Consider the following 17,296-nt stretch of genomic DNA (forward strand, 5'->3'; position numbering starts at 1 on the left):
ATGGTTGACCTAATTCCAGTATCAGTTGATCATATATTCTGTAGAGAGTGAAGTTCATACCACTCAAGTTCTTTTGGTTTCTTTAGATTCTAAAGAATTAAGGGGCAATCCTCATGTTCCCAAGGTATAGGGGGGCAATCCTCCAATTCCAATCGTACATGGTGGGGGATCCTCTTGTTCTCGTAACACAAGAGGGAAATTGTCCCATTCCCATGGGACTCCCTTCAAGTGGTATGGTCACTTCCTTTGGTTGGAGTCAACTTATAGGATATCATCTTCCTTCTTACTTTCCCTTTCAGATCATAGTACAGTATTATAATGTACCCATACCTGGAACAATCATATATGAAGGCACATCTTCTAGTATTCTATCCTCAACTACTGGGCAAGCTTTAGGTTCTCTACAGCTTGTGGCCATTACCTAGAAATGTTGGCTTTTAACAGAAGAACGAGTCAACCTTTAGGGATCCCTCCTAAGTTTCCTATTACTTTGGGAGGAAAGATCGTCTATATCGAAGTGATTGTTTTCCAAGGCCCTTTGGATTTTAATTTACTCCTTAGCCATGACTATGTTTATGTCATGGGAGCTCTTGTCTCTTCTCTCTTTCATGTGATATGTTTCCTGTATGAAGGAAGAATCGTGGTCAGTAATCAACTTTCATTCGTTGGTCCTAATTTTACTCCCAATCAACCATATTCCCTAAATGGTCCTTGTATGAAAGTGGTATCACCCCTGCCACAGGTTAATTATGTGGCAATATGTTCCATGCCCACGTCTACTGATGATCTAGTTAGTGATATAGTGCATCATGTACTGGGGGCATTAGAGCCTGATCTTTCCATTAAATCCCTTGACATGTATCCCTTCCATAAAAATTTTCTCCCATGTGATGAGAATCTCTTGGAAGCCATGGCCTCTTATGGACCATGAATCAAGGTTCTTGGAGCGCAATTCCTTTTATTGTGTCAAGTTCCTTAAGAAATGAATCAATGTTTTTTAACATAGTTCCTTTTCTTGTGTCAAGCTCCTTAAAAAATGAATCAAGGTTTTTGAAGCACAATTCCTTTTCTTGTGTCAAGCTCCTTAAACAATGAATCAAGGTTTTTGGAGCAAAGTTCCTTTTCTTGTGTCAAGCTCCTTAAAAAATGAATCAAGGTTTTTGGAGCACAGTTCCTTGTCTTATGTCAAGCTCCTTAAAACATGAATCAAGGTTTTTAGAGCAGAGTTCTTTCTCTTGTGTCAATCTCCTTAGAATTGAGGTTCCCAGAGCACAGTTTCTTTTCTTATTTCAAGCTACTTAAAAATGAATCAAGGTTTTTGGAGCACAATTCCTTGACTTGTGTCAAGCTCCTTAAAAAATGGATCAAGGTTTTCAGAGCAGTGTTCTTTGTCTTGTGTCAAGCCCCATGAAAAATGAATCAAGGTTCCCGAAGCAGAGTTCCTTTACTTGTGTCAAGCTCGTTAAAAAATTAAAAAGGTGTCATGAGCATGGTTATTTTCCTGTGTCAAGCTTGTTAAAAAATAAAACAAATCCCCTCCAATTCGAGTTTTTCTTTATATCTCATAAAATCCTAGTTGATTTTTGCACTTGATCTCGTAAATGAACCTTCATTTGATCCACTTGTTAGTAACCAGTAGTCTACTTAGGTGAATGAAATGAAGATTGGGGAGAATGTACCTTGAATTTAGTTATTAAGTTTGGGGCATGTAAACTTATCTCAAGCATAGTTTTTCTTTGTTTCAAGATTGTGTAAAAATGAAACCAATCTCAAGCATAGTTTGTCTCTGTTTCAAGTTTGTGTTAAAATGTAACCAAATCCATGCATAGTTTTGTCTCTGTTTCAAGCTTGTGTAAAAATGAAACCAAATCCAAACATAATTTTTTTGTTAGGTACCTATAATACTAGTGATTCCCCCATTAGTCTTGTCATTGTAACCCTTATTTTTATTGTTGTGCCCCTATTGTCCCCATATTGTTATTATTGTGCCCCATAGAAGCCCACTATTGTTATTTTTGTTCCCTTATATTATTATTGTTATGTCGGATTTGATTATATTGTGACCCCTTAGACTCCTACAAATGGAAAGGAGGTTTTGTCATTTGTATCATCCAAGAATTGTTCATTTGTGTAATTTAAAAGATATTTCCCCCTTGAAGAGGCTGATTCTGAAGTCATTGATCTATCTTTTTTTATCTTTTGGTGAGCTGGTTTCTTAACACTTTCTATCAGAGCTTTGGATTCTAGGGTTTTACTACTCCAAACAGGACATCGTGGAATTTTCGCTATAACTTTTTCTCTACAAAGTTTTAGAAGCTAAAAAAAATCCCATTTGAGCCGAAATCATTCTGAACCTCAGGTCCAATTTTCATATCTTGTCTCGTTATATTTTCAGCAATATTATCTGAGGAAGTTAGGGATTTTGTAAACTCCCGAATTACGTTCCAAACAGGTGACCTTGTGAAAATCGTCATAACTTTCTCTCTGACCATTAGATTGAAATTTCATAACAAGTTATAGAAAGAGGACAGAAATTTTTTTTCTATGTAGCATTTTCAGATCCAAAGGTGGAAACAGTGACGTGTGGCACGTCTTACAAGTTCATTCTATAGAAAAATTATATAATCAAGTCCTATTGGAAGATTGGGCATAACTCTTTCTTGGAGAATCCAATTTTGATCAGACTGGTGGCTGATCCGAATTGAAACAGGAATGCAAAAAAATAAAAAGATAACCATATACGTAAAGATGCAACGGAAATAATACTTCATTACATTAATGTAAAATATTGAAATATGCTTACAAACATAAATGGAAATAAACCAGCTAAGGCGATGGTAGCTTATCTCTGAGAAGAGATGTGGCGGCTACATGCCTCTGAACTATGTTACAATGAGGCTCGAAGGCCTATTTATTGTTGAGAAAGAGTGGAAAACCCTTAACATCCCAAAACCTAACCCTAGAAGATGAAACGCCAAATTGTGGACCCTGTTTGGGTAAATTGGTACATCAATTTCCCGGGGTCGTAACTTTGGCATATGATCTTTGTTTGATGCGTACAATAGCTCGTTAGAAAGATCTATCTGAGCAATACATATTTGGGAAGAACAACATGGGTTAACCCATGTTGATCCCAGATTTCCCAAAAAACGTCGTTTAGGGCCTCAAAACGTCTCTGGAAGTTCAGGACCCGAAAAACTGCTAAAAATAGTAAATTGTGCTACAATTACGGAAACTGAAAAACTGAAAGAGACATTTGTGGGGGTCCAAATTGGATAGTTGGGTGGCCACCAACATCCACCTGGATCATTCCTCCCCCTTAGGAAGCAATGGTCCCCATTATATTGAGTTCCTCCATCTGCTGAACATGGTCCCTGGTGAGCTGTTCTGCAATCTCTGATGTGTCCAGTAATGGTGGGAAGCATGGTCGAGGGCGATACACATTGAACACTCGGTGCAAGTGAAGGAATGGAGGAATGTTGTGCTCCAAAGCATTATTTCCCATAGTCTTGGTAATGGTGTAAGGACCATGTCGGCATGGTTGGAGCTTCTGATGGGCTCTTGTAAGGTGTTCTTTCAGCAGATGCAACTAGACTTTTTTGCCCACATGAAGCTTGTGTGGTACCCTTGTGGGTGAGGAGAAGTTGTTCTTGTGTTCTGTGATGACCATATCCCTTTGTTGCTGCTGCTATGTGGAGGAACCCTTCGTGGGGTTCATGGATGTAGCAACAATCTTCCCCTTACTTTGGGAGCGAACCAGATAGAAAATAAATTTCCTAGTCTGTGAGATGAGCTTGCTACCTTTCTTAGCCACGATCAAAGAGGTGGCAGTAGGTGGGGCTACCTTCGATATCCTGTATAATGAATTACACAAAGAAATAATGACAGCACGAGGCCTTGACTCATATACAGCATGTCACCTCCACAAGTATGGTTGGCCTAATAATACATCACAAACATCCAGAGGTGTAACATCACACAATACCTCATCTATGAAGGGCATGATGCTGTAGGGAAGGTGACACTGCTGGTGAACTTTGAGATATCGTCCTTCATGAAGCCACCTGATACTATACGGCTGCAGGTGTGGTGTAGTCAGTAGGCCCAACTACTTCATGACCTCTGCTGAAATGAGGTTCTTTTGGTTGCCACTGTCGACAATGAATTGCGGCGGCAAACCCTTCACCCACATTTGTGAGTGGAAAAGACGCTCCCCCTTCTCTGGGTCTTCAAGATCATTCTTCTGGATCTTGGCAGTGGCAACAATGACGCTGGGCTCCGCATCAATGATCTGCTTCCCTTTTCCATTCCCTTTGTCGGGTTTTGACACAAGGTCGGAACATGCATCTGATTTTGAAGCCTTCAACTCAGCCACCAGCAACTGCTTGGTCCGACACTCACTTGTGTTTTGAGTGGGACTCTTATGGAACTCACACCACTTTCTTGTGTCCTTCTTCAACTTCGTGGTGTTGTTATTTTCTTGTGGCTTCAATGGGTTGTCTTGGATCACCCTGCCTTGGCTTTGTCCTTTGGTCTTTGGATTTGCAGATTCGAAGTCTCGCTTCTTCTGTTTGAACTTTTGTTCGATTTTGACAGCATATCGATACACTGTGCCGAGCGAGGAGATGTTCAAGAACTCCATTTCTTCCTGGATGTATCTGTGTAGGCAGTCACAGTATTTGAGTACCAAATGCAGCTCAGAGTCCTTGATACCCAACTATATGCAAAGGGTATGAAAAATGTTTGTGAACTCCGGCACATCTTGGTCCCTTCCCCACCGCAGTGTGGTCCATTTGATGTATTTGTCCTCATAGCTTTTGACAGGGTATTAATGCTCCTTGACGACATCCCGGAATGAATCCCAAGTGGGTGCGACTGAAAATAGTGACCCCGTACTTTCATTCTTCTGCTTGCAGTAGGTTTCCCACTAGTCCTTGACGTGGGGGGATGCTTTGAGAAGAGCGAAAAAAATCTTTTCCCGACTCAAAATTCATGAACAGAAAAATACCCATCTAGCAAATTTAACCATTTATCTACGGCATCTGCATCTATTTGACCCTCGAAGATGGGGATTTCAAAATTAACTTGTACCTTAAAAGGTGTGGCATTTCTAGAGTAGTTGTTGGAAGCTGATGCGTCGCCTTTGGGTAGCTGCTAAAGGATTTGTGCAACGCTGTCCAACATCACGTTCCTTTGTCACTTGAGGCCTTCTTCAAGCAAGATTTTGATAGGATCTCCTACCCCCTCATCTTTCTTCTCATCCGCCATGGGAGGGTGTCAGGATTTGCGAGGCTGGTTTTGCAAAGGTTCAACCAGTTCAAGCCCTAAATCCTTATATCCCAACCTCGTTGGGGACATGCAAAGAAAAACAGAGAAAAAGCAGACCACTCTGATACCACTGATCCAAATTTAAGCAAGAATGCAAAAAAATGCATATACGCAAAGATGTAGTGGAAATAATACTTCATTTCATTAATGTAAAATACTGAAATATGCTTACAAACATAAATAGAAATAAACCAGCTAGGGCGATGGTAGCTTATCTATGAGAAGAGATGTGGTGGCTACATGCCTTTAAACTGTGTTACAATGAGGCTTGAAGGCCTATTTATTGCTGAGAAACAATGGAAAACCCTTAACATCCCAAAACCTAACCCTAGAAGATGAAACACCAAATTGTGGGCCCCGTTTGGGTAAATTGGTACATCAATTTCCCGGGGTCGTAACTTTGGCATAAGATCTTCATTTGACGCGTACAATATCTCATTAGAAAGATCTATCTGAGCACTACATCTTTGGGCCTCAAAAAATGTCGTTTAGGGCCTCAAAATGGCTCTGGAAGTTCAGGACCCGAAAAACTGCTAAAAATAGTAAATTGTGCTACAATTACGGAAACTGAAAAACTGAAAGAGACAGTTGTGGGGGTCCAAATGGGATAGGTGGGTGGCCACCAACATCCACCTGGATCAGTGGGATTGGAAATAGGACTCATAGGGCTATTGCAGGAAGCAATTTTAGACCTTGGAGATTTGCAATTACAGAGATACAACAGATTCAATATCGAGCTTCTACAAAGCGAAAAAGGGTGTGTAGTATTTTTAAAATTTTGCATAAGTTTGGGTTGAAAAATTAGTTTTATGTTCAAAGGGCATAGTGAAGAATAATTATCATTAATTGATGCCTCGAAGAAAGAAAATGGAAACACCTAGTAAGTAACCAGAAAGTTCTAGCATGACTCATGAACAAGAGGAAGAAATGCAACATGATATATCAAAATTACAAGACCAAGTGCAAAAAATTTCACTCTCACAAAAGGTAACATAAGCTAAGATTGATGGATTAAAGAAAGGTGTGGAAGCTAAGATGAATGGCATGGAAATTAATATTGGTGGCATGGAACCTAAGATGAGTGGCATGGACGCTAAGATGGATGGTATAGAAGAAACACTGAAAGGCAACATGGAAGATTTGAAAATAGATTTGACTAAGTTGCTACAAGAAAGGCTTCCTAATGGCAAAAAGGTAATAGAGAAAAATCATGATGAGAAAAAAATAAATGTTAGTCATGATTTCATAGACTCTAACGGTGGATTGAAGATCTACCATGTTTCAAAGCTCAATATGAGTAAGTTTGATGGCAAGGATCCCGTAACATGGATACTACAGAGGGAGCAATATTTTGATCTCCCTAGTGTGCAAACACACAAAAGGTATGTATTGCAACTTTATATTTGGAACCAAATCAGTTTGTATGGTATTGATGGATTTCCTCTCGTAAACAAATTATCACTTGGGAAATTTTTACGAAAGAGATGATAACACATTATGAGGATACAAAATGTAACACTTTTGTTAGCTAATTAATAAATCTCAAACAAAAGGGTTCAATGATGGAGCACATTGAGGAATTCCAAAAATTGAATATAAGGGTAAAAGATATTCCAGAGGAGCATATCATTGATGTGTTCATAGGGACTTTAAAGGATAACATCCAACATGAGGTTCGCCTTTGGGAACCTGATTCATTGGAGAAGGCATTTAGGTTGGCAAGAAAAATGGAAAGAAAAATTATGGCAACATGGAAGCCTACCACTCACAACTATAAATATGGAAGTGTTGTTACCCCTAGCCTTCCACAACCTACAAGGTTGACACCACAATAATTGGAAGAAAAAAGAGCAAAATGGCTTTGTTACAGTTGTGATAGAAAATACACTAAAGGTCATAAGTGTGCTTAGAAGTAATTATTTTACATAGATTGTGAAGAGGAGGAAGAAAAGGAACAAGAAATGTCAAAAGAAGAGGATATACACCAGGAACAAACCCTAGAGAAAGAAGAAATGAATCTAACCATATCTTGTAATGCATTGGCTGGAATTACTACTCTTCAAAATATCAATATAGAAGGACATATCAAGAAGAAAAGGGTAGTAGTGTTGATTGATTCGAGAAGTACCCATAATTTTATTCATTGTAAGATAGCCAAGGAATTGAATTGCTTCCTATATCCAACACCAGAGTGTCAAGTGATGGTGGCAAGTGGAGGAACCATAAATTTCTTTGGAAAGTTCCATGATATCAAGCTATCCATGGAAGAATATGTATTGAATAGATGAACGCTTTCCATTCCAATGGGTGGTGTTGATGTTGTACTAGGAGTCCAATGGCTACAATCCTTGGGTATAATAGCCTTTAATTTTCAAGAACTTTTCATGAAATTTTCTTCGAAAGGAAAGGATGTTGAATTAAGGGGTATCAAAGGGAAATCAGGAAAGATAATTAGCTCTAACAGAATGAAAGAGCTTCTAAAGAAAGAACAACGAGGCGTAATTACACAATTATGTTCACTAGAGGTTCCCACATTGAAATCATCTATTTCTCCAGATCTCCAAAAAGTCTTGGAAAATCATTCCGAGGTATTTGAGACTCCCAAAGGCCTCCCACCTATTCGTGATCATGATCATGCTATTTATTTGATTCAAGGAATTGTTCCTGCAAACATTAGGCCTTAGAGATATCCCTATGCCCAAAAAAGTGAAATTGAATGTATGGTTGTTGAAATGCTAGAGTATAATTAAACCTAGTCAAAGTTATTTCTATGTTCCAGTAGTATTGGTGCACAAGAAGGATGGATCATGGCGCACGTGTATGGATTATAGGGAGCTCAAAAAGCTCACTATTAAAGATAAATTTTCCATTCCTGTCATTGATGAACTATTAGATGAATTACATGGATCAATTTACTTAACCAAGTTGTATCTTCATTCAAGATATCATCAAATCAGAAGGAAGACTGAAGACATTACGAAAAAAACATTTAGAACTCATGAGGGTCATTACGAATTTTTGGCCATGCCTTTTGGCCTTACTAATGCACCTTCAACATTTCAAGGTTTGATGAATTCCATTTTCAAACCCTTAGAAAATTTTTGTTAGTATTTTTCGATGATATAGTAATCTATAGCAAGTCTTGGAAGGATCATGTTCAACATGTTGACAGGGTGCTCAAACTATTGGAGGAGAAACAATTATATGCAAAAAAGCTCCAAATGTTTCTTTGGAGTACATGAGGTGGAATATCTGGGTCATATTGTATCTCATGAAGGTGTTAAGGTAGACCCTAGCAGAATTAAATCCGTTAAGGAATGGAAAATCCCCACATCAATAAAGCATATGCAGGATTTCTCGAGTTTATATGGTATTATCGCAAGTTTGTTAAGAATTATGGGGCAATAGTAGCACCTCTAACAACATTATTGAAGAAAGATGCATTTTTATGGACTCCAAAAGAAATGAAGGCTTTGAACATCTTAAAGAGGTAATGTGCCAAGCACCGGTCTTAGCTACGCCAGACTTCACAAAAACCTTTATTGTGGAATGTGATGCCTCAGGAAATGGAATTGGTGTTGTTTTAATGCAAGAAGAAAGACCCATTGCTTTCGAAAGTTATTCAATCAAAGGAAAGTATTTACACAAAGCTATTTATGAGAAGGAAATGTTGGAAATATTACATGCACTTAAGAAATGGCGACCCTACCTGATGGGAAGACACTTCAAGGTAAAAACGAATCATGATAGTCTTGAATACTTTTTAGAACAAATATTATCTTCAAAAGAGTAGCAAAAATGGGTCACAAAGATGTTGTGTTATGAATTTGAAATCATCTACAAAAAAGGGAAGCAAAATGTTGTGGCAGATGCACTCTCAAGAAAGGATAAGGATGTGGAAGCATTGCTTTGTGCCATTTATATTATCCAACCAGATTGAATAAACGAAGCAAGGGATGAATTGAAGGATGACAAAGAAGTGTGGGCACTCATTCAAAAGATACAACAAGATCCTAGTGCATCTGATACATTTAGTTGGAAAAATGATTCGTTATGGTACAAAGATCGCTTATACCTATATCAGAATTCCCAACTCAAACAAAAGATTCTTATGGAACTGCATGCCTCTCCCTTAGGAGGGCACTCCGGATTTTTAAAAATTTACCACAGGTTTAAGAAGAATTTTTTTTGGGATGGCCTTAAATCTGATATTCAAAAGTTTGTGGTGGAATGTTTGGTTTTCCAACAAAATAAATTTGAAACAATTAAGACCCCAAGTCTATTACAACCTTTATTCATTCCAATTCAACGTTGGGAGGAGGTTTCAATGGATTTTATCACAGGTTTACCAAATTCCGAAGGAAAGAGTGTCATCATGGTGGTAGTTGATAAACTTACCAAGTATGCACACTTTTGTGCATTATCTCATCCATTTAAAGCCAATACAATTTCTACTGCATTTATGGAAACAATTCAAAAGCTACATGGAAACCCAAAGATTATTGAAAGCAACATAGATCTCCTTTTCACTGGAATTTTTTGGACATAATTATTTTCTTATCTTGGTACTCAGTTAGCTCATAGCTCATCTTATCATCTTCAATATGATGGGAAAATTGAGATAGTAAACAAATGTTTGGAAGGATATCTTCATTGCTTTGTATCAGATAAACAGACATAATGGGTAAAATGGTTACCTCTGGCTGAATGGTGGTATAAAACTTCCTTCCATACTGCAGCAAAAATGACCCCATTTATGGCACTTTATGGATATCACCCACCGTCCATCACATCATATTTAAGGGAAAAATCTAATCTTCAAGCAGTGGAAGATCACATCGAGCATCAACAACAAGTTCTCCAACTCTTAAAGGATAACCTAACTTTGGCACAAAATAGAATGAAACAATAGGAAGATTAACATCGTAGTGAAAGAAGTTTTGATGTAGGTGACTGGGTATTTCTACGGCTACAACCATATAAACAAATGTCCCTCAAGCAAGCTAAGAAGGATGATAAATTATCACCATAGTATTATGGTCTATATAAGGTGTTGCAAAATATTGGTACTATGGCATACAAAATGGAGCTTCCTGCAGCTTCCCAAGTGCACCTAGTTTTCCATGTTTCATTCTTAAAGAAGGTTATTGGTGACAATCTCCTAGTTCAAACAATATTGCCAGAACTTGATGAGGAAGGAAAAATCATATTAGAACCTGAAGTAGTCATAGAAACAAGAACTCGATAGCTATGAAATTGATCAATTTTTGAGTATCTTGTCAAGTGTAAGAACTTACCTGTTGAAGATTCCACATGCGGGGATGAGAATTTTATACAGAAGCATCCAGAACTACTCAAGCGTTGAGGACAACACTTTTTTGAAGGAGAGGGTCATGTTAGTTCCCTATAATACTAGTGATTCCCCCATTACTCTTGTCATTGTAGCCCTTATTGTTATCCTTATCCCCATATTGTTATTATTGTGCCCCATAGAATCCCACTATTGTTATTGTTGTGCCCTTATATTATTATTGTTATGTAAGCTTTGATTATATTATGACCCCTTAGACTCCTATATATAGAAAGGATGTTTTTTCATTTGTATCATCCAATAATTATTCATTTGTGTAATGTAAAGGAGGTTGCCCCCTCAAAGAGGCTGATTCTCAAGTCATTGATCTATCTTTTATATCTTTTTGTGACCTGGTTTCTTAACATTTTTCTCATGTTTCAATCTTGTGAAAAAAATGAAACAATCTTCAAGTATCCGCAAGTATAGTTTCCCATGTTTCAAGCTTGTGTAAAAATGAAATCATTCCCACTTTACCTCTTGTGATTGGCATTTTTATCAGCCTCTTTTTTTATATGAGCCTTGGTTTTTTCATTCCATCGTTACCATCTTTTTGGCCCATCATACACTTTCACTTGGGTTTTTAACCCTTGCTTGAGGAACATCTTTGATGACTGGTCTTATCAGCCAATCTCTTGACCTTTGCATGTTTTGAGCAGTTCCATCATGACTAGAATCAATTTATTTCCTTTTATATCACTCCTTCCTCCAGGTGGAGTCCTCTTTTAGCTTTTTTCAGACTCCAAAAATGTGAAAAGATTGTCGAGCCCTTGTCTTTTTGAACTCGTAAAAGTAAATGAAAAGAAGTCTATTCAGTATAAGTTTACCCCTTTCCCGGACTAAGATAGACTTGCTACAAAAAAGGAATTCCCTAGTCAAGCATGGCTAAGAGGTCCTATTGAATATTTTTTTCTACCTTTTCAGATTCGAGAGACTATATATGAAAAGGGACCTCTGAAGTTTCCTTTTTGCCTCTTTTTCAAACTCTCTAAACATGAAAAATATGTTGAGTTACCCATTCGCCAAACTTGTAAAACTAAAACGACGAAGGACTTGTCACCATGACAAGACCAAACTACTTCTTCCTAGGGCTCGTTTAAAATTCTAGGAGGGATTCATCCTAAGAATGAACTTATATGACAAGCATATGGTGTCCTCTTCAAGATTGAGATTAAAAATAAAGAGTTACTCGCTATAAATAGTGGGGGGAAATGGAAGAAAACATATATCCTGTATTTTGTATAAAAGGCATCATGTCACTCTTGAACATGACACTTGTCTGTATCTCATGTCGAGTTTGGGTTATCCTCACTTCGTCACTTTCCTTACCGGATTTTGGGAATCCATTTGCCTCTCCTCTGATTATATCTTATTGTCATCATGACCTCTTATCCTATGTTGAGTCAAACGTTTCCAAATTCTGGAGTCATGTCGCCGATATGTTCAAGAGAATTCCCATATGAAATTCAAACCACTTATACCCTGTTTGAATTTTCTGCAACAATCCTGAATTAGTCTTGATAACTCTGCAAAATCCTATGCTTCATGTCAATTCCTGTCAACTCTAGCTCATTATCCATGAAAATTATTTAGAAATTCCCTTTCAGTACCTTGGGGCTTGCATGCCTCAATGACAAGTTCTTCACATTCGATGATATGTTCACATCACTGACCTTCAATTGAATGATTTTGTGAGTGTTTGAATTTATCTTCATTGTTCACACTCGTAGATTTTTCTATTGTACCTTGAGATCCATTGTAATAATTGGTGGTTTCTCTCGTGCCTGTTAACTATTTACGTCATTGACCGGTAATAAGGTGATTTCTACCATGTTCAAATTCAACCCATTTATTCACATGGTTAGATTCGTACTTTATTTGGATCAGGAGAGAGATGAAGACCCTAGGTTTCATTTGATAAATCCAAGTTGCGTGGAGTTATTAAGTATTCATGATTGTACACATGATCCCTTCTATTTGGATGCTTGCACCCATGCCATGGATTCATACACATGATCCCTTCTATTCGGATGGTTGCACCCATGCCATGGATTTATAGACATGATTCCTTCTATTCAAATGTTTTCATCCATTCCATGGATCTGTGCAAATGATCCTTTCTAGCCGGATGGCTGCATCCATGTTGTGGATCTATGTCTTGTTAGATGCTTATACTTTGAGCATGCTCACATCAGAGATGTCAGATATATTGTATTATGTTTGATTTGCAGGTATCCTGACGATGGTTCTCCAAAGTCCTTGCCTTTATTTGTAAATCATTTCAACCATCACTTCCCATTCTGATTTCATGCTTTAGGGGAAATCTGTCATACGGTATTTTGTCGCACTCCCAGTCTCATATCCTAAGTGTCGCACTTTGTGTCATCAATGTCACAAGTGTTGCAAAGTGATAAAAGCTGTCAAAAACAATGTATTCACCATTAAGCATGTTCTCAAGCATCCCTGAAGGAAGAAGAAGACTTGCCTTGAAGAAAATCTGAACAACTTGTCCAAAACCTTGTTTTGCAAGTCTAGTGTTACTTTTAGGAGACAAACCCATGTTAGTAACATTTTGTCTAACTAGTGACTAGCACTGGTAGCGTGACTTTTGATAGGAAAATATGTGTTCTTCAAGTAGTTTTTCCTAAAATGGAGGAGAAGATTCTCTTACTCGAAGTTTCAAGAATGATGAACTAGTTGCAGTTGAATCAGGATTAGAGAGAGACCTCCCATTCCTAGTTCTTGATCCTATTTTCATATATCTTCCCCTTGAAATGAGGAGCCTCTCCCTCCTTTTGTGGATCCTCAACTCTCTCTCCTTCCCTATAAATCATAACCCTACCATCTACTTTTGGTTAGTTGTTGGTTGGCTATTTCTTGGTTGCCTTTCTAGTGCTAAACTATGCCCAAATTCTGCCCATTTTGCTAAGGAGAAAGGAGTTCTTGAAGGTTAAGTATAGGACTTGGAAACTCACTTACAGGAGGCTTCCAACATCAAGGCTTAAGTGGTTGTAATGCTTCCCTTTACAATCTATTAATGATACATTATGCGTTTTCTTTCCATAAATGTGTCTATTGTTGCTAATTTAGTATAATAATCCTTGATCTGTTATATGGTTTATATTGGAATGGTTTTTCTATGTATACATTTGTTGTCTCCACGTGATTTTCCATTCAGGTATTCATCCACATCGACGAAGAGGAGATTGATCTTGGAAATGGAAGAATCAAGGATGACACCAACAGATTTTAGCATCAGAGTGAGATAGGTCATCTATCCTCTTTATTTTCTGGTATAAGCTAGGAAAGTTTGCACATATTTGTCTAGTTTGTTGCTAGATCCTCCCATAGGACTAGAGGGATTGTTTATGTACAAAGAAAGGATTTCCTGCACAATAGGGTTAGAAGGGAATTAGGAAACTAATCCTACAACTTATGTTATATTAGGTCTTGATGTTTTTAGATATATAATTATTTCGATCATTAACCTATATATGGTCATATTTGCATCAACAAATTCATCATCTTTACTTAACTTTCACCCTATAACCATAGGTGTGCTAATAGATGCATTATCTTCCATACCAAATTTCTTTAGCATCTCTTTTAGGTATTTAGTTTGAGACACAATGATACATTTATCTAATTGAGCAACTTGTAACCTAAGGAAGAATGATAATTCTCCCATCATGGAAATCGCAAATTATTTTAGCATGTATGTTGCAAAATATTGACCAGTTTGATCATCGTCACTTCCAAATATTATATCATCCACATACACAACAATGATCTTTAATTTCCCATTATCAATTTTAACATAAAGACTCGTGTTTGTTGTGCCTCTTAGAAAACCTTATTTGTGTAAATCTCTCTCTCTCTCTCTCTCTCTCTCTCTCTCTCTATATATATATATATATATATATATATATATATATCTCTCTCTCTCTCTCTCTATATATATATATATCAAGACTTGAATACCATGCTCTTGGAGCGTGCTTTAATCCATAGAGTGATTTTTTTTAGTTTATGTACCTGATTTTCATCTTCAAACAATTGAAATCCTTTTAACAATTCTATGTGCATGTCCTCTTCTAAATCACCATTTAGAAATGAAAATTTAACATCCATTTGATATAATTTAAATCTTATAAAAAATGTAAATGCTAAGTACACTCTTATTTCTTCTAATCTAGAAATTTTTGTAAAATTTTCTTCAAATCCAATGCCTTATACCTGTGCATACCCTTTGTAAACCAGTCTGGATTTGTTCTTCACTACTTATCCATCTTCATTTAAATTATTTTGAAAGACACATTTGGTGCCAATAACATTCTTTTCATTTGGTCTAGCTACAATTTCCCATGTGTCATTCTTCTCTATCTAATCTAGTTCTTCATTCATAGCTTTGACCCAATGCTTGGCTTTACTTGCTTCATCAAAACTTTTGGGCTTTGCTTTGGACAATAATGCTGGATTTTCATGTTTGTGGGTGCTGATTAATTTCTTTCTAGTATGAATTCTTGAATATTTGCTTGCAGGTATCTTATGTTTAGGATGGTGTTTTTGCACATATTTAGATGGATTTTTATGTTGTTGATGTGCTACCTCTTCTTCCTCTTCACTTGGTTCTTCTTCCTCTTCCTCTTCTAAATCAATGCTTTTTGGTTGATCTGATGCTTCATTTCTTTATTATATATGACACAATTTCCTCTATCCTTACATAAATTCATTCCACTATCTTTTGTATTATTTTATTATAACATTTATAAACTTTTCTCCTTGATGAGTAACCAAGAAAGGTTCCTTCATCAACTCTAGAGTCAATTTTTCTAGATTGTCTTTAGTCCTCTTGGTTTAATATTTTCTTCCAAACAATTTGAGATGTTGGTCTATCTTTCAACTAATCATGGGGAGTCTTATCACTAATTATGTTGAGTCGAACTCTATTTGATATGTAGACAATTGCTTGTATTGATTCTCCCCAAAAGGTGTTTGGAAATTTTGCTTCATCTATCACTGCTCTTGACGTCACTTTACTGATTTGTTCTTTCTTTGAACTACTCCATTTTGTTGGTCGGTTCGAGCTACAAAGTATTGTCTTTTAATTCCATGCTCTTGATAGAATTATTTGAACTCATTTGAGGTAAACTCTTCGCTTCTTTCAAATTTCAAACACTTAATCTTTAGAGCCATTTTTTTTTCAACTTGAGCTTTAAATGTCTTGAATTTTCTTTTGGATTCTAACTTTTCTCTAAGTAGAGTGATCCATGTTGACATGGTATAGTCATCAATGAAAATTATGAAGTATATTTCTCACCTTCAGGTTTGAGTTCTTGTAGAGAAACATATATTTGTATGAACTAATTACAGTGGTCTACTTAATGAATATTCTTTTGTCTTGAAGTACACTCTTGTCTATTTCCCAAATTGACATGGCCTACATATGGAGTTATTTTGCTTTTATATCTTTGGAATACTCCTTACTTATTTTATATTGATGTTCTTTTCTAGATTGTCAAAGCTAATATGCCCCATTCCTCTATGTCATAGTCAAATTTCATCCATGTTTCCTATGAAATTTTTTTCTTTGACTCCATCAAAGACATATACGTTGCTAATATTTCTAATTTATTTGACTATCACTTTTCCATATGCTACTTTCCTTATTTCACATCCCTTAAAATTGAAATGCATGGTCGTAACCTTGATCATACATTTCACTTACACTCAAAAGATTTCACTTCAAACCATCAACATATAACAAATTTTGAGATTTCATATTTTAATTAAGCCTATCTATACCTTTACCTATTATATTGGTTGGTGCATCATTTCCAAAGATGACACTTGCTCCTTTCTCTTCTCTCAAGGAAATATTTTTTCTTGTGTCCCATATAATGTGTTTTGAACCTCCATTTTCAATAGACCATTAACCCTCTTGATTATGAGCATACATAGCAAGTACACATTCTTAAGACATTTCTAATTTATTTTTCCACTTCTTAGTGTATTCTTGTTGTCGATTCCTTGAAGAGTTCATGAGTCTTATCTGCATTCACTTGCTTTGTGCCTAAAATGATTACACATCTAGATCTGGACATTATGGATTGGTAGGATCTAATACTTTCGTGTGTGTGTGTGTGTGTGTGTGCTCTGTAACTATTGCCTTATGACCAAATTTATGACATGAAAAGCAATCCATAAAAGAGATTTGGGTACTTGAAAGTGTACAACCTTTGTGGAGGAGTGATGTTTTGAATTCTTTTTATTTTTCTTATTGATTCCTTGGATTACTTTAAGTATATTTTGTGAAACTGATAGGGTAATTTCTTTGTTGATTTTCCTTTTGTAGGTGCCCATATTTTTCTAGATGGCCCTTTGAGTGAATTTACATAATTGATATGATCTCCTTTTTCTAGAGACTTTGTGCTTGAGTCTCCTTTCGATATTTTAGGATGATTTTTGTAACCCATACCTATATTTATTGCTAATGATATTTGATTATTGAAGACGTTATCATAGACTTCACATTCATTTACAAATCTTAAGTTCAGATCCATTTGAGCTTTATATTTTTCTATATCTTTTCTTAAAGAGACTACCTCTACTACAAGC

This window comes from Pinus tabuliformis, chromosome X, assembly GCF_031772625.1.
Source record: "Pinus tabuliformis cultivar Carrire ecotype Pingquan chromosome X, CPIR1, whole genome shotgun sequence".
Classification (NCBI taxonomy): Eukaryota; Viridiplantae; Streptophyta; class Pinopsida; order Pinales; family Pinaceae; genus Pinus; species Pinus tabuliformis.